This window comes from Protopterus annectens, chromosome 5.part0 (assembly GCF_019279795.1).
Source record: "Protopterus annectens isolate FY-2018-M chromosome 5.part0, PAN1.0, whole genome shotgun sequence".
NCBI lineage: Eukaryota > Metazoa > Chordata > Ceratodontiformes > Protopteridae > Protopterus > Protopterus annectens.
In genome coordinates this window covers 1053511932-1053524859 of record NC_056735.1, presented here as the reverse complement: position 1 = coordinate 1053524859, position 12928 = coordinate 1053511932, and positions in this window count along the sequence as shown.

Here is a 12928-nt window from a genome sequence, read left to right as displayed (position 1 = left end):
ACACTTACATTACCAAGTAACAATATGTGAGGATATGCCATTTATTTGTATTCTTAGACATTTACTTTTCTATTTCAGGTTCAACACTTACCTTGGAAACCCAGCAATTGCAAGAGTTTTAGTTCAGGGCTGACTGTCTGACCCTAGCTAGCAGTACACAGGTATTACATGGATAAGTAAAGGTTATGAGTGTTGCCTGGCATCAATGTTACTGTATGTATGTGCTTAGGATGAAGGTTTAACCCCTTAGGTTGTGGGAGTGTATGCTATCCATTGCCTCTTTGCCAGTGCAAAGCCATATTGTACATGTCTACATCTACCTACACCCACAGCAGCTGCTTATTCACCCTTTGACCGTTCACCTGTATGTTGCTGTGGTGACCTTGCCAGTGGTGATGGGATGTGTGACCCTTCCTCTTGCAGTTCCTGCTAAGCAGTTTTCTCAGGTTAATGTTGTGGAGCATGGCACAGATGGTGAATATTTCAGCAAATGTGTGAGGATTGTAATGCAGGGCACCCCCAGATGTTTCTAGGCACTGAAACCACGACTTCAGCAGACCAAATACGCACTCTATAATATTTCTTGTTTGAGTGCGTGCCTCGATATAGTGTTTTTCAATTGGTGTGTGTGTATTTTTGATGGGTGTCATCAGCCACAGTACCAATGTATAACCTGCATCCCCCAGTAAATGATCCTGTGGGATATCTCCCCTAGTAAACACCTCATACAGTTGAGAGTTGTGCCAGATGTGTGAGTTGTGGTAACTACCTGGGTTACCAGCACACTTATTCAGGATGATTTCCTTGGTGTTACACAGGACCAGGCAGTTAATAGAGTGGTATCCCTTTCTATTTACGTACACTCTTCCCTGTTCCCTGAGTGGTGCTTTGATCTCTTTATGTTTGCACTGTATGGCACCCAAGACTTCAGGGTAGTGTGCTACAGGGTAGAACTCCTGCATAGTTCTGGCTCTGACCTCAGTTGTATGGGGAAATAGATGTTCTCACTGGCATATTGCAGCATAGCATTCAGGAACTGATGGAGGATCCTGGATGCTGCTGCCTGTGAAAACCCTAGATGTCCCCTGTTTGTCTCTGGAAGGTTTCTGTATCTAAAATTCTAAGTGCTACACATAGCTTAGTCTCTACTGGTATTGGTTCTCCCTCAGTTTGCCCTTGCTTTCAAATGAGGACAACAGAGGTTGCAGAGTTCCTGTAGTGTTTCTCTATCCACTCTGTAGCACTCTATAATTTCCAACTCATGCAGATTATGAAAAGTTAAATGGCTCTAAGAACCCTTCTCCTTCTTGGCCATGGTCTATCAGCAGCAGAAGCAGCATAGCCTTGGGCCTACTGCACATATACATGAATAAGAACAGCAGCAGCCTCTAACATTCTTTCTGCATAGCCTAGTTGCAGTGGCTGTATTCCAAAAGATTTTTGAATTTTCAGTGAAAACCAGCACTGACTCTACAGTACATGGTTGCTTTATAGCTTGCCGACTAGCTCCTCTACCATGGTTTGGTTTATTAGGATACAATTCAGTTGCTTATGCTGTAATTAGCATGCCATGATGTTTACTGTGTTTGAGCATCTCTACATAGTGTGTAGAACCACTTATGGAATACAAAATGGTGTTCTATGGTGTGCGCATCATGCCACGGTGCACACATGGTTTTAGAAGCCCATATAGGCTTTATTGGACCTGCACCCCCATCTTTTTTTTTTTAGTTAGAATTATAGGCTCACACATTGCCTACTAACTTGCCTAAATCATAATCAGAAGCATATGAGGACTGTACCTTCCTCAGATACTGGAAAAGAAACAAATTAATTACTAAATAAAAAGGTGGGGACCCTGCATGATACTGAGTAGTCTTCTCAACTGGCTGGTCAAAGTAATGTAACTTACCATTTGTCTGAAATGCAACAACAGCAGAGGCAGCTGGTGATGTCAAAGCAAGATGGAACTGCATCAAGCATCTGAATCAGTGGGATTAACAAGAATGAAGAGAGGTTAACTCAAGTTAGGGGCAACTTAGAGCATGGTTATATGTGTAAGTAAATAAAAGCTATCTTTTTGGATATTGATTATTCCCTGATTATTTTTTCTGCATATATCAGTGTTTCCACACTGCCGTCAATGAGGTACAGCCTCCTCACTATCTCCAGAGTACAGGGTAAGCTGATATAGTAGAGACGTGGGGTCAGGTCACAAAGGTTAATTGTGACACTGAGGCTGTGCCAAGAAATGGTTGCTATAGTGTAAGTGGGTAGGTAAATGATTGTCATATCACTGCTAAGCTAGGGCTGTTTCCTTCATGGTATTGTGCACACCTCATGATACCAGCTCATTATGTCAGTAGGAGATAGGGATTAAGTGTAAAAGTAAACTGTAAGCCACAGTATAACAAACTCTCCACCTGACTTTGCAGTCTGTGCAGCATGATGGATCTCACCTATTAGAACCTTTGTGTAGGGGTGGACATCACACTTATGGAAAACACTGAGGGTGGGAATCTCAGGAGTTGGGTATATGGAGTCGTAAAACCAATGATAGTGGTATAACAAAAGTACATATAAAATATAATATTATGGCATGTTAAGTAATCAGGAGAGTTTGCTATTTTGATGTTTTTGTTGAGCTTCACTGTATTTTAGTGAAAGGAAACCAAATGAATCATTATGGACCCTTAATGAAAACTGTCAAAGTTAAGAGGTTGCCTTTCTAGATGAAATGATGTCATATAGGAATCAGAATGCATAACCACAGGAGCTATGATGCCAAGTATATTAATGCAGAAAAGAATACAGCAAAATATATGTCTGCAAAACTCTTATGGCATAGATGCCAAACCCTGAGTGTAGCCTAGAACACCCGGGATTAGTTAATGATTTTGGTCTGAGGATATCCATGGCTATCCTGAGGTAATGGGAATGTGTTGAGGTGGGCAGATCTCTCACTGTACCCAGGCACTGAGAGACATGGAAAGGATGGGTATTTGAAAGGGCTGAGCATGCATGCCTGCACCAGTGGCCTTGGAAAATCACGTGTTTAAGACAGACTTCATTCCTGTCCTCAGCTAAAATAAATATAAATATGTCAGCACACTGACAGTAGGGTTCAGAAAAAAGCACTGGCAAATGCCTTTACTCTGTACCTCCTTCCCAGATCAACAGATTAGATTACCTTAGCTGGGTGGTAATACTAGTGAGAAGTTATTTTTCCCAGTCCCCCTCTGTCCTAATAGACAGCACTAGGGAGAACATGAAAGCCATCAGAGACAGCTGAGTGCCTGATCTCACACATGCAACAGAACAGACACACACACACACACACACACACACACACACACACACACACACACACACACACACACACACACACGCATATAAAATACGCTTTCTCTCTGTTTCTTGGTTTTGATGTCATAATTTCCTTGTAACTGCATTACTACAGATATTTCCACTTGGTTTTGATCATAACTAAATGACCATTATAGTTTCTTCTGTGCAATGACATTTCAGCAATCATTTTGAATTATCGATTGACTGTTCACCTTTCATTGGTCTTTTGGTGCACTCTGACATATAATACCAGTGTCACTCTGGGCAAACCTATCTCATTGGTTCCACAATCATGCCCATGATAAAGGTGCACAGTATGCTGATTCCACAATCATACTCATGGTTGCAAACTATCTTTAATTAAAAAATGCATTTGTAGTTCTTTTTTAATGGAATGTCTTAACTCCTTACATTTGAGTGACACCTCCAGGTGCATCTGAAGTTAACTCCTACTGACGCATCTAGGTGTCAAATATTGCTTGTTTATATTTGCATCAATAATTTGAAAACCATGCTATGTACAAGGTTTTATCAGATTCCATCTTAAAACTTCCACAATAGCAAACTTAACTGCATTAACATTTGACCTCTGTCCAGTGCAGGTAAATGGATATTAACTGTTTGTATGATATTAATTTAATTTATATAGATATAACTTTCACATTTTTCTAAAGATCTCAACAAGTAACAGAACTCATTAGCCTCATATGAAAGTTCTCAGCTGAATAGAATGCTGCTGATAGTATGTGTGTAGCTTGAGTGGTTGCTCAGATATTGTAAGTTGTTTACAAAATATTATAAATGTAATAGTTACGGTGTTTACTGTGACTTATAAAATTTGGTTTAAGACCTATAATCAAAAGAATACTACCATTATACAAATACTGAAGAGTTTACTATTTATACTTTTTTCATAATATCTGTGCTATTAGATTTTGAGGATGTGATGTCATATTACCTGTGCTGGGGGAAGGTATATAAGGTTTGTGTTTTTTATGGTCATTATTCTGATGAAGTCATACTTGCTGACGAAAGCGCTTAATTGGTTTGGATTCAATAAACCTGTGTTTGGAAATACCTGCTTTGTGGTGTATTTGGACTTCCTTCTTCTACTTTTGTGTGTCATAATATCTGTGTTTCCAGAAATATGAATATTTGCTTAAAATGTGAGGATATAATTTGATTATGTCAAAAGGCTTAGTTGGAAGTTACAGTGCACATTTCTTGAGCTCCATTGGAGTGAATGAGTTAACACATTCTACTTTTCAAATCCTTACATAGCCAGCAATTGATATTCTAATTATGTAACTGGAGACAGAAACTTGCATCAAGCATTGGGCAGGATTCACAAAACCTCCGTGTAAGAGTTAATATGTCTTACATGAAGGCTGCAGTCTAACGATATGATGTCAGCATGCCATTCATATTCATGAGGGCATGCTGAATCACACCCTAGGCTAACACTGTCTGTGTAGGAAAGTAGGGGGCTTGTCCGAATGCCGAGTTCTGCAAAGGGACATGCCCCCAGAAGAGTCAGAGACCTGAAAGTAAACTCCCATGAGTGAGTCCGCGGAAATGTCAAGGAACACAACACCACACATGCCCCCACAGACTATAAACCCAACTGTAATGTAAAACGTAAAAATAGCAGTTTAATTTTTTTTTTTATAATTTCCAAAATTTTTGCCCGTACTTGCGCTCATTTGTGTGGGTATGCCCTCCGCTCAGTCACAATTAGCAGTCATTGAAAAGCATATAAGATCTAAATATGCAAATTAAGCCAAGTAGCAATAGTGTAGCAGTAGAGACGTTGGCCAAAGAGGAGGTAGTCACAGTTCGAGCCCCCACAACATCATTTTCTATTTTTATTTAAATAAGCATGAAACAATCCCCTGACATATATATATATATATATATATATATATATATATATATATATATATATATATATATATATATATATATAAAACTATAATTTAATAAAATGTAATGAAATGGGCCATGTATTTTGAAGAAATCCGACACAAGAAAATATAAAAAAATTGTATAAGTGCCCATAGCTGAGCAAGGCTTTACAAATCCAAATATGAGTGCCCATAGGTGAGCAGCGGTCTAACAAGCGTAATACGACTGCCCACAGGTGAGCAGTGGTTTAACAGGTGTAATATGAGTGCCCGGAGTTGAGCACCGCTTTAACACGCTTAAAATGAGTGCCCGTAGTTGAGCAACACTTCACACAGCGTAATATGCATGCTCATAGCCAAATAACGTGTTACCCAGCGTAAGCCGTTTGTGCGGAGCTGTGCAGTCGCCAACTGGCTTACCGACGGGCAACGTTGAGCAAGCTGTATCAAAACCGCCTTTACACAGACACACCTCCTAGCCTGCCTAGACAGTAGTAAAAACAAAAAAAGCAACGCCCAGGCTTGAACCCAAGACACTGTGCATCATAGTCAAAGTACTGAACCACTAAGCCATGACAGTTGCACTGAGAAATGCAGTATTAGCATATATATAGGAATGAATGGAAATAGAAGCATGACAAAGCAGTGTTTTCTTAAGCTGATAAATAACTAAAATGGCCAATCACAGATAAGTGCGTGAAAATGGGCATATATAAGCCCCATAGATGGGAATACACAGCATAACTGATTGTGGTACCCATTTGCAGTCAGGATGGCAGGTGCAGGAGATGGAAATCGCTTTAGAGCACAGAGGTGGGGTGTTGAGGAGTCCAAATATATGGTTTGGCTCCTAGTCCACGATCATGAGGCTCAACTCATGCAGGGCCAGGTTCACTGGGGTGCATACAAGGCAGAGACGTGGAACTGGTTGGCACATGATCTCACAAGTGCCACAGGCATACCAAGGACTGGTAAACAGGTCCGTCACCACCATGCGGACCTGAAGAGATGTAAGCAGGACCAACTGAACCGTTGGATCCAGGAGGCCCGGCAAATGCCCAATGCCCCACTACTAAGTATCCATGTAATTAAGTATGTAAGAAATTATCCTAGCCTATATTATGGAGATGTATGTTCCAATTTTACTTCATTTATATTACAGCTGCAGATGTCCGTTCCATGAATCAGTGAGCCTATGCTGATAGGCTGGTGAGGTTGCGCCACCAGGTAGGTTAGTAATTATTTTGCTGGAATTGTTATAGAATATAAGTGAGTAGCTTGTAAAAGAGTTCAGTGTTGTTACATATTAATAAATTTCAAATAAGCCTAGAAGAAAGATTCTGCTAGTACTGTAAGATTAAATAAGTGATGCAGCCTGTAATCCAGAAATAAACATTAAACAAGTCTGAAATATAGTTTCCACCTGTATTGTAATATCAGATAACTGCTTTACCCTGAAAATGACTGGTAATCAATCTACAAAGGATAGACATGTGTCAAATACATCCCCTTTTAAAATCTGCCATATGAAATAAGTGAGTCTGTTGGAAAGGATTGTTGTAACCAAGTAAGAAATGTTAATAACGCCTAGAATTAAGTACCATCTTGAATTGTAAAAATAAAACAAGTGAGAGTGTGAGAAAGAGGGTATGAATCGACCAAGAAAGCTGTAATAAGTCTGGAATAAAGTTATACTGCAGTCAGTACATAATGAAATGAATGAGACAGCCACAACCAAAGAGTGAAATGGGTGTAATAAAGTACTGAACCTGGAATGTGTCTGTCCCACAATTTGTATATGGTGCTGTAACCTTGCAATATGGAGATAGTATGGTTGTATGAAATACTGAACATCCACAGTTATCTAGAGCCATATAAATCAAATGTAGCAGGATGCCGTACCTGAACACAGCCAGATATGAACATGTATGAATAAAAATGAAATATACATTAATGTAGCGGTAACATTCCCATCACCATCATTCCTAAGGTTACATATAGGAAACTGTACAAAGACATGTAGGGGATATATATCTGCAGCTACTAGGAATGTACAGCATATGTATAGGTAGTTTAAGTTGTTAATGTAATATTTCTTCACCCTACCCCATTTTCACAAATGATGCCATTCCATACCAAACTAGGTATGTGTATACACAATTAATTCCCATGGACATTTGTCCTGTTGGTTCATACATATCTGCATGTATGTTGATGCATGTGTCCTGTTCACATATCCAAACCTGATGGCCTGTTGCCATCAATCAAACATGCATGCTGTTGGATTGTGTACTGTTGTTCTAAATATGCATGTGTTATGCTTGCTGTTCAATGTATGGAATTCATGGGTGTTTGGTTAATGGGAATACTGATGCATGCTGTTACAACTAATTTTGAATGGTGCTGTTTTTTACTAACCCAAAATGTCATAAAATACTAATAAACATAGGACAACAGGGAAGGCGGGTTCCAGCGGACCCACCTCTCCCACCTCAGCTGGCGAGTGCACCTGGCACCAGTGCCCAGGCCGGAACCTCCTCTGGTGGCCCTGTGCCACCTTCGGGTGGAAGCGCTGCAGGGGATGGGGCTCGTCCCCCCTCTGCAAGCGTGGCCAGAGGAGAACATCCACTCACCCTCCATAGTGTCTGGTCTGTGGTGCGTAGCAAGATCAGGCATGCTGTGCTTGATCCCCTATGCCAGCTTGAGGCAAGGGTGGTGCAACTCACAGGTGTGCCTGTCCGTCCTATACAGCCCCCAGCACAGCCCCGTCCTGGGCTGTGAATGCGCAGTGGTACCTGCCCATGGGTGGGTATCTCAGTTCCACTGTTGCCATCTGTGGGCTCATGGGCTCATGATATCCAAACATCCGTCCCCGTCAATTGTGTTTACCCCCCACATGTGTCATACTCCGCCCCTGTATGCGTCTTGTTTGTCTTGACTGTTAACCTCCCCAACCTACCTCCCCAAATATACCTACTTCCTGTACCTCACATTCCACTCTCTCCTGAAAAAAAAATAAAAAAAGGGCACTCTGTTCCCACAAAAAAATTACGCCCCATACATAGCTGCCCATTTTGCAGACATGTCTGCTGGACATGTCAACTGATAATTAACATTGGCTGTACAACATATTTTGTTGTCCTCACCCGACTCTCAGGGGTGGAAGGTTTCAAACTTCACACCAAATTTCACACATATGCACAGCTGTTGCTGGTAAAGAAATGGGCAGCTATGGGCCTTCCCTACATCCTTCCTGCACATCCCGAGCTTGTTTTCCTACTGTCCTACCCTCTTTGTGCCCCCTTTTTCACCACTTTCCTATCTCCCCATTTTCTTTTCTTTAAAAGAAATTAGCACGCAATTGGTGCATTACTGGGTGCATTACTGAAAGCAATATATCATGACATAGAAGGACTGAATGTAAAGGGAATATAGGAAGGCCATTACACAAAGCTTGTTTCCTGTATCTTTACTGGCAATTCTTGTGGAATTGCATTACATTAGTGTGATAAGAGAAACAGCCATGCTAGGAGGTAATAATGTTAGAGTAGCACCTTACAAACCACACACGGTATCAGAGCAGAATAAACACCACCATATTTGAATAGGTATGAGGCCAGACATCCCAACTGTGACTGATTTACAGGGATGTCCTTCAGTTGTCAAAAAATGTTACCTGTGCCCCTCTGATTCCCTGCGAAATGTACTAACAGTAGGCAGAAAGGTGGGGAATCCCATGTAATGGTGACTGTCAATAATTTAAAGTACACACTACTTGCATGTCAGAAATGGTGTAGTAATACATATGCTCAAAATACCCCACAGTCACAACTGCAGAATATCTGAAATATATCACGGGTGTATCCCACTGATATGTACCGTTCCCTGAGGCTGCTCAAATACATACCCGAGAGTATCTGACGCCTGCAAGTGTCAGAAACACACAGGCATATCAGCCTGTCTGCTGTTACACACTCTGCGAATAGCTGTAGAATTGCTTCCACAAGCACACCCTCATGTAGGCATACAACTCAGAAATATCAAAGGATGTAGCCATCTAACAAACTAAGGACAGTATAGCAGTTTACAAGCACTGCATGTGCCTGATATTCATAACTGTTAGTACAAAGTACAAGGCCCTACTACTGCTCAGCAGCAAAATAAGATACCCTTGTAAGTGTCAAACCCCAGACCTTGGCCTCACCAGACTGCATGCAGTGCCACAAAACATATAAGAAATTGCTGCTGAAAGAAATAGATCATGCATTACAAGGAGTGAATGTAAATGGAAAATAGGAAAGCCATAGCAACACATTCTAACATTCCCCAAAATCACAGTGAGAGAGAGAGAGAGAGAGAGAGAGAGAGAGAGAGAGAGAGAGATATCAAGCCAGCCATCCAAAAAAGCTGTCAGAAGCAAAAGTAATGTAAACTACATAATCTAATAATCTACATACTGTGAACCTTCCATATGTGTTAGCAGTCTGTATCTATATGAAGATGTGCATAGGGCAAGGGACATACTGCAACTGTTAGTGAAGGCTGGACATACATATGTAGTTGAAAGTTGCTATGTGCACATATCAATGTAGGTTGTAGTACAATGTAGGTTGTACAGCAATGGATGTTTAGAAGTATGTTAGTGTGAGTATGTGTATGTATATCTATATATATATATATATATATATATATATATATATATATATATATATATATATATATATATATATATGTACATAGAGAGGTATGTATAAATAGATACACATATGTAGATAGATACATAGATAGAATATGTACATACATATACATGTAATAGACACATACATATATAGATATATATAGATACATACACATATACAGACACATATGAATGTCTATAGATATGTATGTATATGAATATATCTATATATATATATATATATATATATATATATATATATATATATATATATACATAGAGTGAGAGAGGCACATGGGGGCAGATGTATTGCAACAGGTGCCTGGTGAAGAAGGCATGGACTGAACACCAGTGTGGATACTGGAGTACCATATCCCATTCCAAAACACTTTAACCACTAATTACCACATAGGTGGTTGCCTGCCTACTACTGGAGGTATCAGAAGGGAACATGGGAAACAAGTGTACAATAGCCTCCCCTTTGATATTCACAGTGGCACACTAGTCTTGTAATCCCTGTACATGGTACGTGTCATCACAAATGGTGTGTCAGCTAGGGAAATGTAGGTCAGTGTACCCCTCTACACCTCACAATGTCCTACACGGTATGTACCTCCCATGACAACTACAGCAAGGGAAAAGGCCACAGACATACCTAACAAAAAGTGATAATGCCCTCAAACACATTCCCTATGCAGAGTGACTGACAAAACCACAGATAGAGTGCCTTTCATACTACCTACACAGAGGTTACCACTGCTGGATACACAGAGTTATGTCACACCCATACCAGTTGTCCAACCGCCATTGTAACACCTCACCATCTGTCCAGCCTAAATGATCTATGGCCCTCATCCTTGTCACTGCAGTAAGAGCACATGCTGGAGGTACAGGTTCCTATCCACAAATAAGCCATACCCTGGACTAAACCACCCAGCATTAACAAGCAAGGCTCCTTATTAGTAGATGTCAGACATACCCCTGATGAATGTTATGGAGATAGGTAATATGCCATATGAGTCACCTCTGTGTAACTGTTTGACAGGAGCAAGTACAATCATATTACTTGTGTCCCAAGGGGCAGTGTAGCCTAAGGCTATGCTGCCATAGGCCCAGGGCCAATAGCATAGTACCTACCTATGACACAACGCACACACACATGTACTCATTACAATACCAATTATGTGAGGTGGAATGAGTGTGACATGACTGTGTGCAAGGTCTGTAATGGTGTGATTGCTCAGCATGACTTTGTGTCTGTCATGGTAGTGTGTGTCCTTGGTGTGAGGCCAGAGAAGGATGTGTCAGTTATTGGGATACAAACATACTACATTGCCATATGTTGTGCTGTAGTTCCCTTTGTACGACTGTGGTGTAGGTAGGGGTATGGCAGCAAAGACTAGGGTGGATTACCAGTGAAACTGTAAATGTGCATTGCATGCATTGCATGGGATGACAATATTCTCCATCCATTAGCTTGATACATACCCCAAGTGTGAGGTTGTGCATTGTTCCTCAAACAGTGTGCCGAATGCTGGTGTATACTAATTTGTTGTATGGAGTGTGCCAGGCACTGTCACACAGTTGTTGGCTGAGCACTGATATGTGGTAATTTACATGTGTATCCCCTGATAGACAGACAGATGCTATACATGGCAGTTCAGTAATATCAGTACAGTAGAGTATTACGTGTGCCATATTACTTGCTCACATATGTTTCTTTTCCTTCCAGGGCGATGGTGCATCAGCGCAACCTCTGTTATTCAGCTGCAGAGGATGAGGAGATACACCAAAGCCTGGTGCGGGATTTTTCCACACTGTTTTCTAGGACCAGCCAGAACCAGCAGGAGAGGGCTGCACTGTGTCAAGACCTTGTCCGTCAGGTAAATGACATAGGCATGCATAACCAGACATATTAGCAGGTACGCCATCACTGCAGTGATTTAATTAGAAATGTCCGTCAGCGTGCATCTGATATCCACAGACAACAGCTTGCCACAGGTGGTGGGGTACCTATCCACCCCCCCCTCACCAGAGTGGAAGAGCTCCTCCTAAGTGTTGTGGATCCAGGCCAACAACAACAACATCCACAGACATGTGTCATGATGGAGGCTGGAGCCACCCAGCATGTGGACATGGAGTGTGCAGGTAACATGCCATACCTGTAGTTGACTGTTCTCTGCACTGATAGTTCATGCATGTGTGAGATGTGTACTGTGTGTGTAGCTGTTATCCTGCCTATTCTTGTACAAGATTGATATTCTGAATATCATCAGTACACCTGTGAAAGCCAACTGTTGTACTACTGTACTGTATCATACTCACAGTATCAATGGCACAGTTGTGGCCACTGACAATAATTCTCTTATTTGTGCAGGTCCCTCTGGAGTAACAGCAAGGCAGCCAATCCATGCTGGTGAGTATGTAATAACAATACTATTAATACTAATAATAATATTAATACTTATAATACCCTCAAACAGCATCGTGTATGTGTTGGATTGCAGGTGTGTGTGTGTTTGTATCTGCTGTACTGAGGAGTGTGCATGTGTGCCCGTGTGCATGTGCCCGTGTGCATGTGTGCATGTGCCCGTGTGCATGTGCCTGTGTGCCCGTGTGCATGTGCCCGTGTGCATGTGTGCATATGTGCATGTGCCCGTGTGCATGTGTGCATGTGCCCATGTGTGTGTGTGTGTGCATGTGCCCGTGTGCATGTGTGCATGTGCCCATGTGCATCTGTGGCAGCAGGGAACCTGAAGCCACTGCTGGGGATAGTGATAATGATGATACATGTGTAATGGCACAGGGAGATGTGACAGGGTCTGTTGTTGGTCAGCCAATCGACAGTACACAGCAGTCAATCCCATCAATGCGCACAGTCATCCTGCAGATACATCCATTGTCACCAATGTCCTCAGCTGAGGGACAGCATACAGTGGGCATTGACCAAGGTAATGTGGTATCAGTGGCACATGCATCCCCTCACAGCAGCCATGGC